The sequence below is a fragment of the Apis florea genome, unplaced genomic scaffold, assembly GCF_048593485.1.
Source record: "Apis florea isolate Af1SG1 unplaced genomic scaffold, ASM4859348v1 contig_3081_pilon, whole genome shotgun sequence".
In the NCBI taxonomy this organism is placed as follows: domain Eukaryota; kingdom Metazoa; phylum Arthropoda; class Insecta; order Hymenoptera; family Apidae; genus Apis; species Apis florea.
The window spans coordinates 3,564,777-3,585,000 of record NW_028256703.1 but is presented as its reverse complement, the minus strand read 5'-3'; the positions used below and the strand labels follow the sequence as shown (position 1 = coordinate 3,585,000).

General features: G+C 50.2%; 1 protein-coding gene across 8 annotated transcripts in view; it reads right to left on the bottom strand.

Moving 5' to 3' along the window:
• LOC100864844 (zinc finger protein castor homolog 1) overlaps positions 1–20,224 on the bottom strand; it is a 201,577-nt gene that overhangs the window by 86,379 nt on the left and 94,974 nt on the right. For 4 of the 8 annotated variants that reach the window (XM_086909285.1, XM_086909291.1, XM_086909292.1 and 1 more), the window contains exon 1: positions 1,532–2,758. The gene's annotated coding sequence lies outside the window, so the exon portion shown is untranslated. Of the gene's footprint in view, positions 1–1,531; positions 2,759–2,853; positions 3,501–5,538; positions 5,687–20,224 lie in introns of those variants that run through there. The other 4 variants (XM_086909286.1, XM_086909288.1, XM_086909287.1 and 1 more) reach the window with 4 other exon arrangements.

Genomic DNA, 20,224 nt, shown 5'->3' with positions numbered 1-20,224 from the left:
CCTCGTCCGTCATCGTCGTCGTTGTCGTCGTCGTCGTGGTTGAAACGTTGAAACGAGAAGAAACGATACTCGTCTAGTATTTCGAGCAAACATTTCAACACGAATCTACACCTGGTTTCGTCTACCGAATCGATCGGGGCTACTCGAGAACAGAAACTAACGATAAAACGGTGCGAGCTGGTATAAACGACGACGCGATCCGACCTGATAAGTATAAGGGAAAATTTCGAAACGAACGCTCGGCTTCGACACGAAAACACCACCTGTTCCTCGTGGACAGATTCCTCGTCCTTGTCCCACGTCCGTTCCAAACGACTAGCCAAAATTACAAGCCTCATTTTCATCGCGTCACGAGCGCAGGCATCGAACGGAAGAAGAAGAAAAAGAAGAGGAAAGAAGAGAGAACACGAGGAGGGTTAATATTCCATCGAGATGTGACGCGGCGGCTTTCCGTCGAGAACGCGCCAACAAAAGGAAGTTTGCCGCGAAAACGAAGCGGGGCCAGAGGGGGAGGAGGAGAGGGGTTTATCGCGAGGTACGCGATTCCGATTACAGTCTCTCCCTCTCCCTCTCCCTCTCACGGGCCGATTCGATCGCTGGGCAACGCCATAAAAATTCACCCCTGAATAAAAACCCCTCCTTCCTCGCCCCTCTCCTCGCGAGGGGGATCCCCGATATCGCGTTTCTTTCCTTCCCTCGTTTCTTAAATCCCGCCAAGATAGCATCGTCGCGTGAAATCAGCCAGCGTTCCTCGGTTATTTCCACCCGGCCAGACCGTGAGCAACGCTAATTTTCCGCTCTAACCGAACGCGATATATCCCTCTCTCTCTCTCTCTCTCTCTCTCCTTTCCCCCTCGACCTCCTCCCCTCCCCGGCTGCCAATTACGTCCGTCCATCCATCCCTACCTTCCACAGGATGGAATTCACACAGCCGTTCGACAGCTACACGACCGCCGCTACTTTTTCACGGATATGCAATTATTCCGGGAGCGGAGAGATTCCGGGGGCAATTTTCGCTTTCGAGAGCGAGAAAGGGAGAGGATGATAAAATTCTCTCTCGCGCGCGCGCGCCAAGAGCAGAGAGAGAGAGAGAGAGAGAGAGATTTTCCTCCCCCTCGTTTCGAAAGAACAATGGAAACAAAGTCGGTGCTAAATCGGGCTTCTGGGGTTGGCGTCGAGACCGTGGCATCAACGCGGGATCCAAAGGCTAAAGTGGCTGCCAACTCTGCTTTACAGCCTCCCCTGCAATAACCCATCACTTCCCTGACATAATTCGAATACTTTGTTGCAGGACCGAGCCGCGCGCCACCAACGTTCGCTAGCTCGTATAAATTATAAATAAACTTTGCCCTCGCGATTTTAACTGCTTTCCCTCCCTCCCCCCCCCCCCGAAACACGCCGCTCGTCTCTCTATTTCGAAGCCACCGAGAAGACATCGCCACCGACTTCGCGTTTCGCGCAAGGAACCGAAGAGAAAGATGGTTAGGAGGAATACGTGCATACTAAATACGTGCATCTCTCTGGTATTTACCTCGATTACTTCTCCTCTCCCGTGTTTCTCCCTTTCAACGAGTTTCCTCCGCTTCTTGCCTCTCCACCGGCCAACATAGTAGAGCAGTCCTCCTCTCTTTGGGGGGAGGGAGGGAGGGGGCCGAACAACTACCCCGACGGGGGGGGTGGGAGGGAGGGAGGGAGGGAGGATTCCGTACGAAACGACGAAGACACAGAGTCCACCACTGGTTAAAAAACTTGCGAGAATCCGGCGTCGGGATTCTTCTCCTTCTTCCCCTCCACGACGTCCTCCTCCTTTTGGAAAGATCGGCCACTTCTCGTTACGAAGCGAGCACGGAAACTCCACCGGGTTGTCGCGTGTCGTCGTCGTCGTCGCCGCGTCTCATCGCCGCGATACAGTTACAGTTACAGTTTCTGTCAACTACGTTGACGGTTTCGGTTCAAAGTTTCGTGGCTGGCAGCAACATCCCGCTCCGCCACTCCCTTCACTCCCGGATTGATCAGTTCACCGCGAGGCGAGACCGCGATGGAAAATGGATCGATCCACCAACAATAACAATAACAACAACAACAACAACAACAACAACAATAACAACAACAACAACCTTCTCTCGACCGAACGACGAGTAATCTCTCCTTCGAGCACACTGGTCACGAAAAAAAACTTGTCACACGATCGTGTATATATGTATGTATATATATATACACATATATATACATTCATGTACATATATATATATATGTATGTACACATATATATGTAACCGTCCACGTATTGGAGAAAATAAAAAAAAATCACTGGCCCTTCTCTCTCTCTCTCTCTTTCTCTTTCTCTTTGTTTCCCCGAACTGTCGCACTGTCAATCAACGGGCGCGTCCGCGGGTCGAGTATCACTCGATTCGATCGAAGAACGCGACACGAACGACGACTCGACTCGACTCGACTCGACCCGATCCCCTTGGGACGACGCCGTGGGACCGGAAGTAACCGGTACCAACACGAATTCACGAGCGAGAGAAGAAGTGGAGAATTCGCGGCGCGCGATGATGCCACTGTCCTCTGTTCTGGCTGGTCCGGCTCTCTCCACTTCCCTCCACTTCAGGGGGTGGGGAGAGGGTTTGTTTCCCAAGTGCTGCTGGTAGTGGCAATGATCCGTGGAAGGTGGGGTGTGCGTGTGTGCGTGTGCGTCCGTCTGCCGTTTGTGCGCGCGTGCGCGTCCACCGGACGAAACGAGGGAGACGCGGATAAGACGCAGAGAGGAGAAAAAAAAAAAAAAAAAAAAAGAAAAAGGAGAGAGGAGGAAAAAAAAAAAACAGAAAACGTTCAAGGGGAGAGTTTTACCTCGATACCAGCCCGTTTCACCATCGAAACGTCCCGAAACTTATTATGCTCCACCTTATCACCCGATCCTTCCGGGGGGATGATCGCGACGCATCCACGGGGTTCTCCACCCGTGAAACTCGGTACCCGGTGTGCCTTCCACTCTCTGCACCGCGGAACACTCCGCTCCGCGGTTGGCTGGTGGGTGGGGGAGGCTTAGGTCGGCCAAGAAGTGGGGGTGTTCCGTGGCTTCCGTCCACGGAGGGGGCGGTCTGGTTCCCGTGCGTTTAACCGTTGTCCACCGGGGGCAGCAGGCTGATAGGCCGACGAAGAAGAAGAGATCCTGTGCGGCGCGCACACTCGACTCGACCCGAGGGAGAGAAGAGAAAGCACTCGTAGTAGTAGTCGTCGTCGTCGTTCCCAACCCCCCGCTGTCCGTTTCCACCGCACCACGGGGTTATTCACCACGAGACGGATCCACCGCGAGAGATCGGGCGTGATCCGCGCGGGGAGAGAGACTGACGCGAGCCAGTTTTCCCAAGCCCTGAAAGAGAGAGTCTTTCACCGAGCCCAGAACGTAGAACAGGCGAGTGCGCGTGGCTCGGCTGGCGCGAGATGACTGAACCCCTCCGGAGGGTGAGAGAGAGACAGAGAGGAGGGGAGCGGTGCCACTTCTCTCTGCCCCCTCCTTCGCCGCACGGCAACGAAGCCGCGGCTCGTCGCTCCCCACCAAGCTGTTCTGGAAACGATGCCCCACCCCGTCGCGCGGAACGACGCGTCGCGTTCTCCCCGCCTCCGCCGCTCGTTCCACCGCTCGCCTCTCGCACCTCTCCCCTACCAGACACGGCTCTCTCTCCCCACGCGCTTTTCCCTCGCGTCTTCGCCTCGTCTCGCTTCGACCCGAACCGTTCCGATCCCGTCGTCTTCTGCCGCGCTGACTGAACCGGAGCTAGAACGAAGGCAGAGCAACGGACAGACGGAGACGGAGAGAAGCGCGGATACGCGCACTCTCCGTTCGCTTACATCCGAGCAAGAGAAGAGAGAAGCAATCGCGAGCGTGTGTGCCGGCGTCGCAGCCGCCGCCGTCGCCGTGCACACACAAATCGCTCCACCGAACTCGTTCCGTTCTTCGTCTACCGTTGGTGGTGGCACTCGTCCACCGGCTGGCGAGCGGCGTGCTGCGCCCCCGGCCTGCTTTCGATGCGTCGTCCACGTGCTTCTTCTTATCGCGGACTCACCCTCCAGTCCCGACGACTGGAGGGGGTTTTGTGGGTGGGTCCACGACTCGGCACGGCTCGATACTCCGAGAGAATCCGCGCTTCGCCTTCCTCTTCGCGCAATTTGCCCACCGATTTCAATTCGAATTTTTCCAAATTCGATTTTCAACGAATCTCTTTTCCATCGTTTCGAGAAACGGAGATTAATTCGAAAGCCAATTCGAGAGAGAGAGAGAGAGAGAGAGAGTTGGTATTTTTTTTTTTTTTTTTTTTTTTTTTTTAGAAATTATGGAGTAACGAAGGGTTATTAGAAAGATGCGCGCAGTCGGCGTAGATTCGACTGGGTCACCCCCTGCGCAGAATCGACAGGGTGCGGTGTCGGCCAATGACGTCACGCGGGCAATCTCTCCAGCAACCCTCCCCTCGAGATCCTCCCACATTCTATTGCCAGGGACGTGACGCTCGTGTCATCGTCGCCGCTTATCGGCGATTCGTTTCGCCGAGGGGTGACGCGATTACCCCGCTCTCTCCTCTAGCTGGTCGCTAATTGAGGCGGAGAGCACTTGCGAAAAAACGCGCTCTCCTCTCTCTCTCTCTCTCTCTCTCTCGAAGAGAGAAGAAATTAGGAACAGACTGCTCCTTATCGATCGACAACACCCTAATCCCTCTCCCATTATCTAAACTCCTACGTTCCTTCTCCCTTTCCCATCGAACGAGTCGACCGATCCATCCCCGATCCGTTACTCTATTCGTTCGATATTTCTTTCTACTTTCTCGTAGTTTCGCGTAGTTACGCGTATTTAAATACAATACGATCGTTGTTACTTACACATCCCTCGATTATCGGAGGGATAATAATTGCGCGAAATGAAATTGTGCGAGCAGCAAGTTGGGAGCCAGAGGCAAAAGTGAAATTACAAAGGATCGAGGCGGGTTTAGAATCGTTAGTTTGTTATTTCGCGCGAGAGGCATTCTCCCGGTTTTCCATAGTTACAGCGGTGGAAACAAAAGAGCGGCAGGGCGCAGGCTCGCCCTTTCAAAGGGAAGCTTCGAGAGCAGGGGTAGGCCGCTCTTGTCCAATAATGTCGAGAGTTGTCGCCACCCTCCGGCACCGGCCGTGCGGAGTAACCTCCCCCTTTTTTCGCCGTCAGCCCCGCATGGACGAGGCTCGATTCTTTCCAATCGTAAACATAATGGAGTAACAATGTGCCGAATTAACTGTGGCGCTGTTTCCGTGAAACAAAGGCGAGGACGGACGATTAAAAACGATCTGTTACGGCCCACTGTTTCCCAGGAGCCTGTTAACCGGCCTATACTGGCTTTTCTTTCGTAACGTGGCCCCGACCGGCCATTCACGGGTCCCTTCCAACTTTTAGATTGACATTTCCGAGCCTATTTACATCGTGCGGGTAGTTTATGGCGCGGATTGAGGATGATTAAGGATGAAAGGAGTCGAATGAACGAAAATGGGACTGATTCATGTACTCACGCGGCCATGCGAACGTTCCTCCTTTTCGATTCATCGGTGATTCGACATCGTACTCGTTTGTCGACGATTAATCCTCCGCCCCGTAGACGTCTCCACGCCGTCGTGTTCCTGCCCTCCTTTCTCGCCACCCCTGATCGCGACCACCACTCTGCAACACAAACGAACGAAATTTATTTGTAAAAATAAAAATTCGTGTTTTTATTATTATTATCGGTTGGTTAGTCCTCGAAATTCATCGACTATACGACTTTGGATAAAGGAATATTTTCGAAAAAGAATAACGAATCGAAAACGCTGCGATCCCGGAGGAGGCGAGTGATTCGTCGTTTGGTTTGTAAAAGTGATCATAAGATAGAAAGAGAATAAGAGATATGCGTTCCACCTCGAAGGAAATCGAAACGCGATGGATAGATATGTGCAAAGATATACGAGTTTGTTGTCTTTTGCAAATAAAACTCGTCGATCTCGTGTCTATAATTATTTCAAATTTCGCTAGGGATTAGGATGCGAATATAAAATACGATGAAAATAATAATTTCGCTCTCGAAAATTCAAATTCGAAACGGGGATTCGAATTACGAGAAATAATCTCTTCGGCCCGAGACGCAGCTGACGTCTAATCGATACGAATTACGAATTCGTTCGGGTAACGGTAACGGTGATTCGAGTTGATGAGACGAACGACGAACGAAAAGGAAGAAATTAATTTTCTTCGTTTTAAATCTCGCGTCACCTGCGATCCGAGGTGATATCCCGCTTTTCACCCCTGATTCGAAATCAGGTAACCGGCCGTTTCGTGGAAAGTAGAATGTGGGAAAAGAGGTCGCGGTCCGTTAGGTCTCTCCGGGCGAAAGGGTTGCTGGCGTAACCCTCCCGAAATGGGTCAGGACACCGATCGTTTCCTTAAAGACCCGTTTAGCCGCGCGTGTGTAAAATATCGTGTTTCCTTCGAGCCGAGAGATTTACCTTTGCTCTCATATTGGATTTACCTATTCGAATTTCGCTATTCACATTTCACCTCCACGTGGATACGTGCCCCCATTTATTAATAACGGCTAAAAATACAAGTATGATGATGATGATGATGATGATGATGATGATGATAATAATAATAATAATAATTTTTAGCTAAGACCAAACTTCGATTCGAATCCAAATTCGTCATTCGGATGGATGATCGACGACGAGTCACGGTTTTTTTTTCCAGCGTCTCGTTAGCTTTGCCCAAGGGTTTCGAATATCCGGGAAAGAAGAAGGGGTTTGTACCGTTCCGGCGTCCGTGTGAGAAAACCATTAGCCGAGAAAGAGCCTTTAAATAACGGGCTACCGGGTTCAGCCGGAGGGGTGGATCGAGAGAAGAAAAAAAAAAAAAAAAAAGAAAAAATCGGTACTTTCGATTCCAGGTAGCCAGGATTCGATGGAAATATCTTTCCACGACGTTGGGGGGAGGGAGAAGAGAGAGAGAGAGACACGAACGGACACCTGGAAACCGGCGTGGAGGAATCGACGAAATTTTCCTTCCCCTCTCTCCGTTCGATTCGTTCGCGAATGGACGAAAATATTATTCGAGGAAAATTAATCGTTGACGAGATTTCTTCTTTTCCTCTCTTCTTTCTTTCTTCTCTTTCTTACTACTAAGTAAGAAAAGCAACGCGCGAAGCAAAGCCGAGAGAAATTTCTCCACGAAAGTGCGTGGAGTGGAGAGGCGGCGTCACGAAAAGTTGAACGTTCTTCGTGGCGCGGCACAAAGTTTAAAAATATCGCGGCTCGGCCCTTCGAGCGCGGAGAAATATGAATTTTTTATCTCTCCCTCGCGGACCATATGGCCGGTGCTCATCTCCGCAGAGAGGGGTGGAAAGACAAAAAAGCGGGTCGAAGGGAGGGAGCGGGTCGAAAAAAAGCGGAGGAGCCGCGATATTTTTAGAATAGAATTTCCAAGGTGGTTTCCGTGGTTCGGTGCGACAGCCAGGAAAGAGGAAAGGGTTGGTGCATCCTTCTTTTTTACTCTCGCCATCCCCGCTCGTCGTTTCCGCGTCTAAATTCTTCTCACCCTTTTCCTCCGAACCCTCTCTCTCTATTTTCCCTTTCAAGCTTCCCCGAGCATCCTTCAGCTGTCACCGCGCGTCGTTCCTTCTTTACCTAATTCTCTCCTCTTTTCCTCTTTTTTTTTCCCCTCTCCTCCCCTCCCCCTCGCCCCTCGTCTTTCGACCTCGCAAGAAACCTTTATTATCGAGTAAAGATTTCTTTTCTAGAAGCGAAATTCGTACTTCGAATTCTTCCTCTCCTCTACGACGAGTCATCTTCTCGACAACGGCAGCGACGGTGGAGGGGGATCAAAGAAACGATTATCCAATTAATCGATTGATTGCCTTCTCGGAACACTATTCGAACAACTGGTCGGTCTCGATCTCCATCCACCACCATCGCCGGAAACAGATTCGCGAACAGATATATCGAACGAACCGACTCACGCCGTCGTCCTCTTACAATTTTTTCCACCACCGTACTTTATATACTTTTCGAGATATACAAGATTCGAAGGGCAACGACGCGTATCGAACGCCGTTTTCGAATTTCCCAATCCATCGTTCCATCATCGATTCCAACCGATCAAACCGATCCTCCTCCAACTCGGGAGGAAAAGTAAAAGCGTCCTGGAGAGGAGGAGCGCGTGTGTTGTACGCGCGTGTCGTCGGCGTATCTGCGAGCGTTGTTACTCGAAGGCAATGCATCGAGCAGCGCGTACATACTCGTCCGACATGGAATGTGGTCCGGTTGCCGGGCGTGCGCACGCGGCCCGCCGCTATACTTCCCGTTTTTTATTGCCCCGTAATGCATTAGCCATAATAGCCGTACGCACTTAATGGACTGTAGCCTCGTTACAGTATGCCACGTCGTGGGTGGATACGCTGCCTGACCGCTTCTCTCTGCCTTTCTGCCCGCGTGCACGCGTCTCCGATACGGATTTGCCAAAGGAAGGAAGGGAGGGAGAGAGAGAGAGAGAGAGAGAGAGAGCGGAGAGATACCGGTTATCCCCCTCGCGGATTTCACGATCACGGAAACGATCTCCTCCGCTTTTCTTTTTTCTCTCGCAACCATTTCTCCCGGGGATACCACCTATTCCGTGACTATGTTCGGTGGAATGCGTTGCTGGTGTACCTTGATACCGGGTGAAGTATATACGGCGTCGGTTCGAGAGATTCAGCCGAGCTGAATCGTGCCGATATCGGGGCAAATTGAGAAAATGGAAATGGACGATGGCGAGGAGGTAGGAGGGAGGGATAGGGGAGGGAAGGGAAGCGCGTAATAACGCGCGGATGGTGAAGAGGTAGCTGTGCGAATGGAGAGGAGAGGAGTTGCTACGTCTCGTGTACGTTCGTTCGAAGCGACAAAAGGAATACACGGTCGATTATAAAGGAGAGCGGAGGTGAGTTTGCGAGCGAGGAGGTTCCGGAGCGAGGAGAGAGGGTACTTCTCGAGGTAGCCAGAGGCTTCTTTTCGTGCATCTTATTTGTGCATGCGAGTGGTAATGAATAAATACATTCTTGTCCCGCACTCTCTCTTTGTCTCTCATTCTCGGTACATTGTCATTATTGTTTCGTTTTATGCGCTCAAAGCCAACTGGCAGAGTTCCCTCCCGCCACAATGGCATCTAAAGCCTCTCTCTCTCTCTCTCTCTTTGCCACGACCGGCACACACGCGCGCGGAGGCACAAAGTGCGCGCGATGCCACGATCGCGGTTAATAAAAATAGTTTACGTCCGTGCAATCCGATACACACCCCGGTGGATCCATTCGAAATGGATAATCCATTCCATCCACCCACTTTCCCCTCCTCTCCTTCTTATTATTATTATTATTATTATTATTATTATCATTATTACTACCATACTCTCCGTTATTCGTTAAAACAATCGTACGTATTAAAATCAATATAGCGAAGCAATATAGTTAACCACAGTTTCGAGGCCACAGTCATGATCCCCCTATCTGTCGATAATCACGACCATCTCGAAAGGAAACGTTATTCCCAGTCCCGTTCCTCCAATACCAGAATTGTTCTCACGAAGAAGAGCATGCGAGCGTGTAGAGCGTAAGAACGAGAGAGAGAGAGAGAGAGAGAGAGAGAGAGATTCGTAATGGAAATCTAACAGAAGATCGCGCGGAAATGCAATATTCCTGGAGACAGGAGAAGGATTCGTTCGCAATTCTCCGATACCATATTATACCCATGGGATCGAATTTTTTTTTTCTCCAAGCATCCTCGATCCGAAGACACACGACGAAGGATGATCCGCGGCGGATCTCGAAAAAGCTCTCGATCGCTCCACGCACGGGCGGAAAGGTATTCTCGCGCAAGTCTTGCACGCGCGTGGAGAGCAATCGCTAGGACTGGTTTTCGATATGACTCACGCGTGTAACACCGTTCGATCGGTGTGTCGGTGCGCGCTCGTATATCAAAACCAGTAGGCACCCCCGACATTGCACGATCAAATACGCCGTTGTCCGTAGATACGCGCGCGCGAGAGAGAGAGAGACGACGAGGGACGCCTCCTCTCGTGTATTATACGCACCGCGAGCCGCCTCTCCGCGGACTGTGTTGTCTCCGATTTTTCCAGACCGGGTCAACTCCACCTAGGGAGTTCTCGTTCTATTTAAGCGAGCGCGTTGAATCAAGTAACACGGCCCGCTTGTCTTTCAGCGCCGCGTCTCTCTCTCTCTCTCTCCACCCTCCCCGCAGGGCCAACGACGAACGCTTCGCTTCGAAAAACTCGCGTGCTCGCTCTTGTGCACGCGCGACCGATCTCGCTTTCCTACCGCGCACCAATTATCTCCCATCTCTCTTTCCTTTCCCAACCGCCTGCTCTCCGCGTTCCGCTCGCCGGTGTGCTCGAGAAACCGTGAACTCCCTCGATCGGCCGGATTCGTCGAGTAAAGCAAGTACATGAATCACGTTTAATCCACGAGAGCCAGGGCCCGAGTTTCTTCTTGTTCCTCTATCGCTCCGTATCCTATATACGCGTCGAGTACGCGATATTTATTTTCCCGCGCCCTCCGAAAGCATTCGTTAAGCTTCGATTTATCCCAGGGATTTCGTCCCAATTCGGGAAACGCGATGGTCAAAGAGTTAAGAGTACTCTCTACTCTTTAGAGTATGGCAAGTAGGATAGGTAGGATAGAGGAGTAAGCAAAGGAAACGGGATTCGTGTAAAGTATGTTTGTCTAGGCCCCCCTCCCCTCCCTCGTAAAGCGGAGGGGATAATTATTTTCTCGTTTCAGCTTCAGGAAACGAGTGGGAAGGGAGGAAAGCCGAGGAGTTTGGAAGCTAATTAGAACCTCTTCCTCCTCTCCTTTCCTCGTGGAAAAAGGGGCCGAAAACTGAGATTTTTTTGCCCCGCAGTCACGGGCACCGTTAGAGGAGCCGTTCTCCTCGGATCGCGGATTTGGATCGCAAGTTTTTTTTCTTTCTTCTGCGATCGTTAGCCACTTACGAAGGAGAAACTCGATTATTAATTCATACATCCTTCGTTCAGAGAGAATTTCGTTCGAGAAAAAGTTCGAGAGAAGGAAACGAAAGTAAGGACCGAGGAATCCGAATGTAGGAAGGGATGGTGGAAACACTCGTTCCTCCTTATTTCTACGAACGCGTGGGCTACCGAAGAAACGAGTAAGTAACCTCGCCGGTATGCGAGTATTATGTGTCTCGTGGAAACGGGATATCCCCGACCTGACACGGCAAACAATCGATACTCGGCGCAGCCGAGTTCGATACACGCAGCGCGCGTATACGCTCGCCGTTACAAATTTCGTCCTCCGTCCGAGTTAGGTCCAACTCCTAACTGCTATTCTCCCATCACCACCATCTCCTCTTCGCCACTCGAGATGAAGCGTCGGCCAATAACGATAAAAACGGATCGATTTACTACTTTGTTTATCTCTTTCCGACCTGAGGAAATTCTCCGTCCATCATCCGTCGTATCGAGACGATTCCGATCGTGGGGAAGAATAGAAGACGAGGATAAAATAAAACGCGGGACACGCGTTCATCAAACTGTCCACCGCAAGTTTTATTATCGCGAGATGAGAGGATCGAAGAGAGAGAGAGAGAGAGAGAGGAAGGGAGAAATGGCCGGTTAATCGCGATTTTCGAAATTAATTGCCTCGTAACCGTTGTTTCCCGAAAGGCACATAAAACCGTTGCGGCGAGCGTGGTGGACGGGCCTCGAATATAAATTACGCGTTCCTTGAAACACTTGTACTTTCCTGTCCCTTGGCCACGTCCGTGCTTCCCTTCGGGAACACACGTGTACCTGCCACCAATAACATCCACGCGCGGCCTATCCTCGCCCCGAGAAAAAGTACTCCACCACCTCTCCTCTCCCCTCCCTGTCGTTACCCACCTCCCACGTGATTTACACAGACGAATTTATAGTCTCATTCGGCGGGGAGCATCGTTACCGGCCGCTTTCAAACTTTCCTCTTCTTCCTTCGTATTTACCACTCCCCGGTATCCGACTCCGCAACAACTCGTCCGCAACGATAATTAATAATCCCTCGGATGTTTATCTCTCAACAAGTTTACAACAAGTATCGCTATTCGTTCTCGTCGATTTCGAATCGAACAGAATTTAGCAAGAAGGAAAGAAAGAAAGAAAGAAGGAAAGGAGGAATGCGACGCTTCTAGATCGACGCTGTGGATCGCTTCGAGTCAAGGATCCCCGTTGACCTATATCGCGTCTATTCTCAAGGTTTTCACCTTCCTCTCCCTCCTCCGACGAGTTATATTACACGGAGGCGAAGTTGATCGAGTCGTGCCACGCAGATCGAGCATGCACCACGATGACACGTACAGCGGGATACGCGCGATGGAAAAAAAGGTTTGCTCAAGGAAAACCTATCGCGGATAATCTGTTCCCCCTTCGACTAGGTTTTCAATCTCCAAAGACAGCCTTCCTCCCGAAACGATCCCGTACGTCAGTCAGTCGGTCAGTCTCAACAGGCCTTCTAAGCAAACCGGTACACCCTGTGCGCGAGCAACCGTCGTCGTACACGACAACACAACAACACCACAAATCACACCGGCCAACAATAAAATACCAGTAGCTCACACCCATCGCCATCACCACCACCACGTGTCTCTCTCTCTCTCTCTCTCTCTCTCTCTGCCTACTACTCTCTCGCGTACCCGTTCCGTCCTCCTCCCTCTCCCTGCTCGCCTTCTTTCTCCATCCTCCACCTTTCTCTCGAGAAATTCCTTCCCGTTTTTAAATTCCCGGAATCGCGTGCTCGCCCATTCACAGCCGTGCCCGGGGGAGGGGAGGGAGGGAGGGAGGGAGGGAGAGGGAGAGGGAGAGAGAGGAGGGCGAGGAGAAACGGGAAGAGGATGAATCGAGGAACGTGGGCAGGAGGGGGAGGGGAGGGGGGGAGCGGGCCACGCCGGGCATTTAATTGGGAAGTCGAGGAAACAATGGCACGCTCGAATATAAATGCAACGCGAGTACTCTTGTCGATCGTTGTTGGAATACCTTCGCTCTTTTTTCCTTCTTTTTCTCCTTTTTTTTTTCACCATTTTTTTCGTTTCGAGCCGAAACTAGGAGAGAAATCGAACGGATGGATGGATCGATTCCCGTTCCCGAGTCGTTGTAATGCAACGATAGAGAGAGAGAGAGAGGGAACATTGTTGGAACATTGTACTCTCTTTCCCATTCTTTCTCGCAATTTTTCGGAAATCTAGAGCAACGGACGAAGAATTCGAAGGTGAACGAGAAACTCTACGTTCAAGGATAGTGCGACGCGAGAAGATCTGATAAACTCGAGGCGGCGTAATTAATTTCTTCGATTATCCTTGAACGAAGCAACGCTGTTAAATGTGTTTTAACAGCGCGAGTGTCGTCGAATCGAACGCGATTCGAAACGAATGGTTAACGAATGGTTTTTTTTTCTCGCTTTTCTTTTTTCTCCCGTTTAGTTTCGTAATTGTTCACGAATCGATTCTCTCGCGTCTCTCGATCGGAACGAAACGACGCGAGAACAAGTTGGCAGAATTTTCCAGATTCGAAACAAGTTTCCACGGATCGGGCGAAAGAAAGAAACGCGAGGCTGAGCGTGAAACGGGCAATATTTCACGGTTTACGTGCACATTGTGCGCAATGTGTTAAACGGCCGGCTAACAAGTTCAAACGAGAGGGGCTGCGGTGGAGGGCTTTGTTGCGGCCAGGTAACGTTTCATTAAAAGCTTGCCTTATAGTTGCATTCCGTTTGCCATGAACTTTCACATTCAACGTATGCGTTTTCGCATCGTAATCGTTATTCCCGTTCCAGGATGGAATTCGCCAGGCCCCTCGCTTCTCCTTCTTCCGATAATTGCGCTTTCTACTCGCGTCGCTTTGTCAATTAAGATTGTTTAACGTTACGAATGACGTTTACCTCTCCACTCCATCCATTCCTCTCCCTCTTCCATTCTATTATACTCGAATCGATTCAACAGGCCTCGCACGCGGATACGCTCCCTTCCCCTCGAAATGTATCTTCCACCGACGCAACATCTTCCAAGGTATTTCGATCACCAGACGATTGCTTTTCCGTTCGAGAAATTATCAATTCCGTCGAGTGGAATATTTTCCAAGATGCGTTTTCGACGCGAGTACGGAACTTTTCCAAAAAAAAAAAAAAACAACAACTTTCCTTTCGGGAAAGTATTTAATTATTTTCAATTTCGCTACACACGCGCCACTTTGTACTCGTCGAAAATTAATTTCCACGTGTTAAACGCCAAGAAAAATCGCGATCTCGTCGCTCGATCTCTGTCCAAACGATTTTTATCGAACTGTTTATCGCAATTGTAATTTCCTTCGCTAATGTAGCCCGTTATATTCGCGATTAATGCTTGCCACGATATCGATAATCGACATCGGCGATCAGTGATTTATGAATGAGAGAAATTTCGAACGTCTGGGGTGTCTTCGACAAATAGGCTCAACTTTTTCCTCGTCATCATAAATATTATCGGGGGGGATACGAGTGGAAAGTTCCTCGTTGCTCTTCTTTCTTTCCTTTTCTTTTTTATATATATATATATATCTTTTAAAGCGTTTTTCGAGAGGCAGAAAATTGAGCGAGAAGTGGGTCGTACGTTTTTTTCTCGACCAGCGGTGGCCACTTTTGGGGCGAAGTGGATGAACCAGGGAAATTAGGGGAACTGGGTAACGTATCCGTGGGACGAATGCCACGTTTCCTCAAACCTGTGAATTGGAATTTTTTTTGTGCACACTTTTCATCGAGCATCGTCGACGATTTTTCTTACAACGATAACGAAACATTTTTTTTTTCAATCCCTCTGCTTCCGATCCAATTTTATTTAATCTCGCTCGAAACTCTAGACTCGAACAAGAAAAATAGAATTCCGAAACGAGAGAAAAATTCACTTTCGAGCGAATTTATTGCCGCGCTAACGAAATCTGCGATGAAATAATCTTCTCTCGATTATCTTGCGAAAATCGAAGCGAAACTGTCGAATTGCACGTGGAAAAGAGGAGAGGGGAGGGTAGACAGTGGCACCTGACTTGGAGAACGGGGAAATTCCAACGGGGAATAAGGGTCCGTCCGTGAAATTGAGCCGTTCATACCTGGACCGTCGTCTCCCTCCACGTGGGTCCAGGGAACGGTGACCTCCCCCCTCCTTTCCTCCCTCCTGGACCTAACCCCCGGAAAATCCCCGGACGGATAAAGAGACCGAAGGCAAAAATATTTTGACAGGTATCGGGGATTTTCCTCGCGCTGTGTCGTCGAGCGAGCCTCTCTCGCTCTCTCTCTCTCTCTCTCTCGAGGGGCAGGATGGATTTTTCGAAAAAAGAGGAATCACGATTTCACGGGGTTTCGAGCTGAGATAATGGACGCAAAAAGAAAAAAAAAACGGGCGCAGGAGGAAAAAAATTGTTGGCCACAACCGTAAGTAGCTGGCGATGGTAAAATTTACGACGAGAGGTTCGTTTCGTTTCGCCACCGTGCGAAAATTGCTCTTTCTATCGATTATTATCCCCGAATAATATATGGCTGGTGGAAGGAAAAGGGAAAAAAAAAAAAAAAAAAATATTAGAGAGACAGTCAGAGAGATCATTGCGAGCGAGCTTTTTTCCCCCCTTTCTTCTTCTCTTTTCTCTATCTCTCTCTCTCTCTTTTAAGTCGGATTCTCCAAAAGCGCGTTTTTTTTGGGAGGGGATTCCAAAAAGTGCGCCATTTTCGGTGCGACGAAAATCTCTTCTTCTTCCCAGCTTTTTAGAATTTATCAAAACGATCGTGTGTGTGAGATCGTTTCTCGCGAGCGAGGGATGAAGATGTGATCGAGAGAGAGAGAGAGATAGAGAGAGAAATATCTTTGGAAAAAAAAGATGCGGTGCAAAAAACAGTCCCGGAGAAATTGTTTCATTTTATTCCCTCGCGAAGGGAGGGGGGAGGGGAAAAAGGTTCTCCACCAATAAAGTAGCTCGAGAGAAGAGAGAAAAAGAGAGAGAGAGAGAGAGAGGAGACGGACTTTTGGCGGAACGCAATCAAGCCCTCGAAACCTCGACTCGGAGGAGGAGGAGGAGGAGGAGGAGGACGGGAAACAAAACGAGGAGAGGGCGCATCAACCACGTCCATTCCACGTACGAACCGCTCGTAATGAAACAGATTTTTCCAACAGTTCTCTCTCTCTCTCTCTTCGTAGCTCGCCTCGAGCGAGACGGATACGCGTACCGTCCGCGCCAAAAGCCAATCGCTTTTCGGGCCGCCACTTTTTACTCCTCCGTCGATCGGCCGAGTTCGATCTCGAGCAATGTCTTCGAATCTCGACGAATCTCAATGGAAAAGGTGGAAGAAACAAAGGGAAGGAAATATTGGATCGGGGAAAGCGGGAGCGGAATAGAAGTAGGCCTGGTTCGAGATCGACCGAAAATCGACGAAAAATTCGCAAAGCCGGGGCGTCTGGCCGGGGCCCATAAAGTGTCGGGCGTAAATCACTCGGTTTTATGGTGGTGCACGTTCGCCAACCTTTAGCTGATGAATTCCTCGCTCGGCACCAAACTCGCGCCCTCGTGCCGGTGAAATACTCCCAACGATATTGCTCGCCGATATTGCCGGCACTTCGTGGAAAAACCATCTCGTCCGCTCCGCTCTTCCACGATTTCGCTCGAATCCCTCCATCTCGCGTTCCGACAACTTTCGCGTCCAACTTCTCCTCCTCCTCCTCCTTCTCCTCCTCTTCTCTCGGAGGTTAATTAAATAACAATCGCGATAAAAAGGAATGGAATCTCTGGCGGGAGAGAGGAGAAGGAGGGAGGGCGAAGAAGGCGGAAGGAATCTTTTTAGGTCGATTAGAGAGAGGGAAGTGGGGAGTGGAAGAGGTGTCGGCGACAGGCTCCAACGTTTTCTGGATCCCGCCCTAACGGCGTTCCGATTATACAGATATTCAAATGAGGCCGTCCCCGTTGTCTCTGGCCGCAACAGTTACGTATCATCGAATTATTCTAATTTCCCGTGGCAAAACAGCAGCCCACTCGGCACGAGTTCGCCAACCTTCCCACTTTTCTCGTCTGCGCCTTCCTCTCTCCTCGGGGAGAAAAAGGAACCGCCCACTCGTGGGGGTGTCGACGGGGGTTGGCCGACGCCTTCACCCCTCGGCCGTTCCAGGGGAGGCGGACGTCCTCCCCGACGCGCAAAATCCCGATCTGCCTTGCCCATTCGTGCGGGGGATGGTTTCGCGAGACTCGATCATGCGCAAATTTACGCGATCACTGGTTGATCAAAGGGTATCACCGCGGGCGGATTACCTAAAGAATCTTGTCTAGATCCGATGGAAAAATTCAACGATCAATTTCAACTCTCCTCCGACTATTTCTTCTTTCGAAAACAAATCAATGCTTATCCTGGCAGAGATGCAAAGGGAGGGGATATAGATATCTTAATTACGTAGCCCCTTTATTAATTATCAAATCGAGATCAAGATTCCAAGTGGAAGCACGAACGTTTGTTTCTCGAATATCTCGAAAGGATTTTTATCAACAGGTGTTTCGTGGCCGGCGATAAGTCGGTAAGAAGAAGAAGAAGAAGAAGAAGAAGGAGAATGGTGAATCGGCCGCGACCATATGGGCAGAGTGCACGGTTCACCGGTGGAATATAGCTCGTATGACGTCACGTACGCGGCCGGATGCCGTGAACGTGTCACACGGACCGCGCGGCTCCACGGAATAATAAAGAAAATCGAAACGGGAGAAGGCAGAGGAGAGGGAGGAAAAACGCGGTGAAAAAGGAGAAGTTCGATAGGTTCCTCCTCGATTCTCGAAGGAAGCTATGTAGCTGCCTTTCTCGCTCGCTCGTTCGCTCGATCGGTTGCCACGTACGCGTACACGTGTGCGTACGTAGGATTTATTTGGAAATCCAGATAGCGGTGGGAATGCGAGCCGTTAGTTTCCTTTTGGCTAGCGCTAATGAAACCACCGGGAGGAGAAAGGGGAAGAGAGAGAGAGAGAGAGAGAGAGAGAGAGAGAGAGAGAGAGAGAGAGAGAGGTGGGACCGATGTTTGCCACCAAAGTTCACCGCTCGCGATAATTATCCATTCTAATGATGATGGATGTCTTTATCCGTGGGCTTGGTGCGATTAGACGGGTTAATGGCTCGCAACCGGTCGAATGGCGAACATCGAAGATAGACCAACGGTTTGGATCGATCCTCTCGGTGGAAAGTGTGACGATCGCCTCCGACCGAATGGAATTTCGATGGAGAAGCTAGTTTCTTTTTTCTTTTTCTTTTTTTTTCTCTTTTTTTAGGCGAACGTGTGCGATCGGCCCGAGAATTTTACAACGGAGCGAATTTTATTGGGAGAAAGAAGCTCGGTCGAGAGCGAAAGATCCGATTCGTCGTCGTCGACGATCTTTTCCTCTTTCCAAAAAAGAAATCGGTTTCAACTTCGTCGAGGAAGACGAAGATTGTTGACGACGAAACGAAGGATCGAGGAGAGTGGAGCGAAATTCTTTCTTTCGCGATAGACAATGAAAATCGGGCAGAAGAAGAGGAAGAAGAGGAGAAGGAGGAGGAGGAAGAAGAAGAAGAAGAAGAAGAAGATGGAGGGGAGAGATGAGAGAGGCCGAGTGGTCCGGTCTCCGGGCAGCAACGTGTGTCGTTTCTCAGTTAAGTCTCTCTGTGGTTTGAAACACGATCGGCCTGAGAGTGTTCCATCATATGTGTCTATAAAACAGCTCGCTGCCACACGATCGTGTGGGTGCGTGCGTGTGCGTTTGCTCGACGTAGCACGTCGGTGTGTCTGCTCGACTGTACTTGGACTGGTTTCTTAGAAGGAATCAGGAGATAATTAATTGTCCTCGTGAACCGGGCATAACGAACCGCCGCTTCTCCTCCTCTCCTCCTTTCCTCCTCCCTTCCACCCTTGGCCAACCTCTTTTGTGCATAAAACGTGGCTGCTCGTGCGCACAAAGGGCTCGAAAAATCTTCCTCCTCCTCCTCCTTCTCTTCTTCTTCTTCTTCTTCTTCACATCGCTTTCGCCTTCCTTCGCCCACACCCCCTTCTTTCCCCTTCCGGTTTTAAACGGAATCACCCATCAAGCCTCGCTTTTCGACGATCTTGCCGAATTTGAATCGAGTTTCGCTTTCTCTTCGGAACGGAAGAAGAAGAAAGAGAGAAAGAAGGAAGAGAAACGGAGTGGTTCGGTCGAAAGTGGGGAGAGCTAGTAGCGCGCGCGAGGATCGGATAAAGGAAATCGGTGGGTGATCGAGAAGCGGAGCGGAAAGGACTTGGAACGACGAACCACCGTCGTGGACGGAACCGAGGCAGATATTTATTTTTCCGGCACGATCGAGTTTATCTCGCGAACAGAGGCAAGACGGTGACCAAGATTAATAATCCTGAAATGGTCATGGCGGCCGATAGGTCCGCGGATCTGGAGCACCGGCGCGGAACCTGATTCCACCTAGGTATATACACCTAGGTATTTCGATAATCTAGAAACCTCGAGAATTTACGTGTCTGCCGGCGGTTATTGCGGATCAGGTTTGTCCATCTGACCGTTCACACGTGAAATCTAGATCCGCCACGCGAGCTCGCCGCGCGGTTCTACGAAACTGGAATACGTCCTTCCAAAAATAATCGGCGCCGATCTTGTTCGCGATTGATCGCGGCTCACCTATACCTATATTTCCTCGCACACGCTTTCGCGTACATCGACTCGAGATATTAACTTCTATTTCGAAACAGGCCGGATAACCACGATCCCGACCGTCGCCCAATATTTCCTCCATACCGCCAACAATCGCCTACCCTTTAATTAAGACCAACCTAGCTGCTCGACCAACGATTAATAAAACCAGCTTTAGAGAGACTTTAATCTCTCTCTCTCTCTCTCTCTTTCCCTCCAACGAACGAGAAATCCCTCGCCTTGCGTCCCGCGAATCGACAGAGTTGTTAATACGAGGAGGAGGAAAAAAAGAAAGAAAGAAAAAGAAGAAAAAGAACGTGACAAAAGGAAGGTCGAGGTTCTGTCCCGGGGCCGAATCACGATCCCGTTCAACGTCCATCAATCGTAGCACACGCGGAGAAGGAGAGAGTTATTAACGCGTTGACGAGTAAACGTTCGGTCGGTTCTTAATTGGCGAGGCGAGGCGAGGATTTGCATCGGTCGCTGCGTTTAAATATCGAT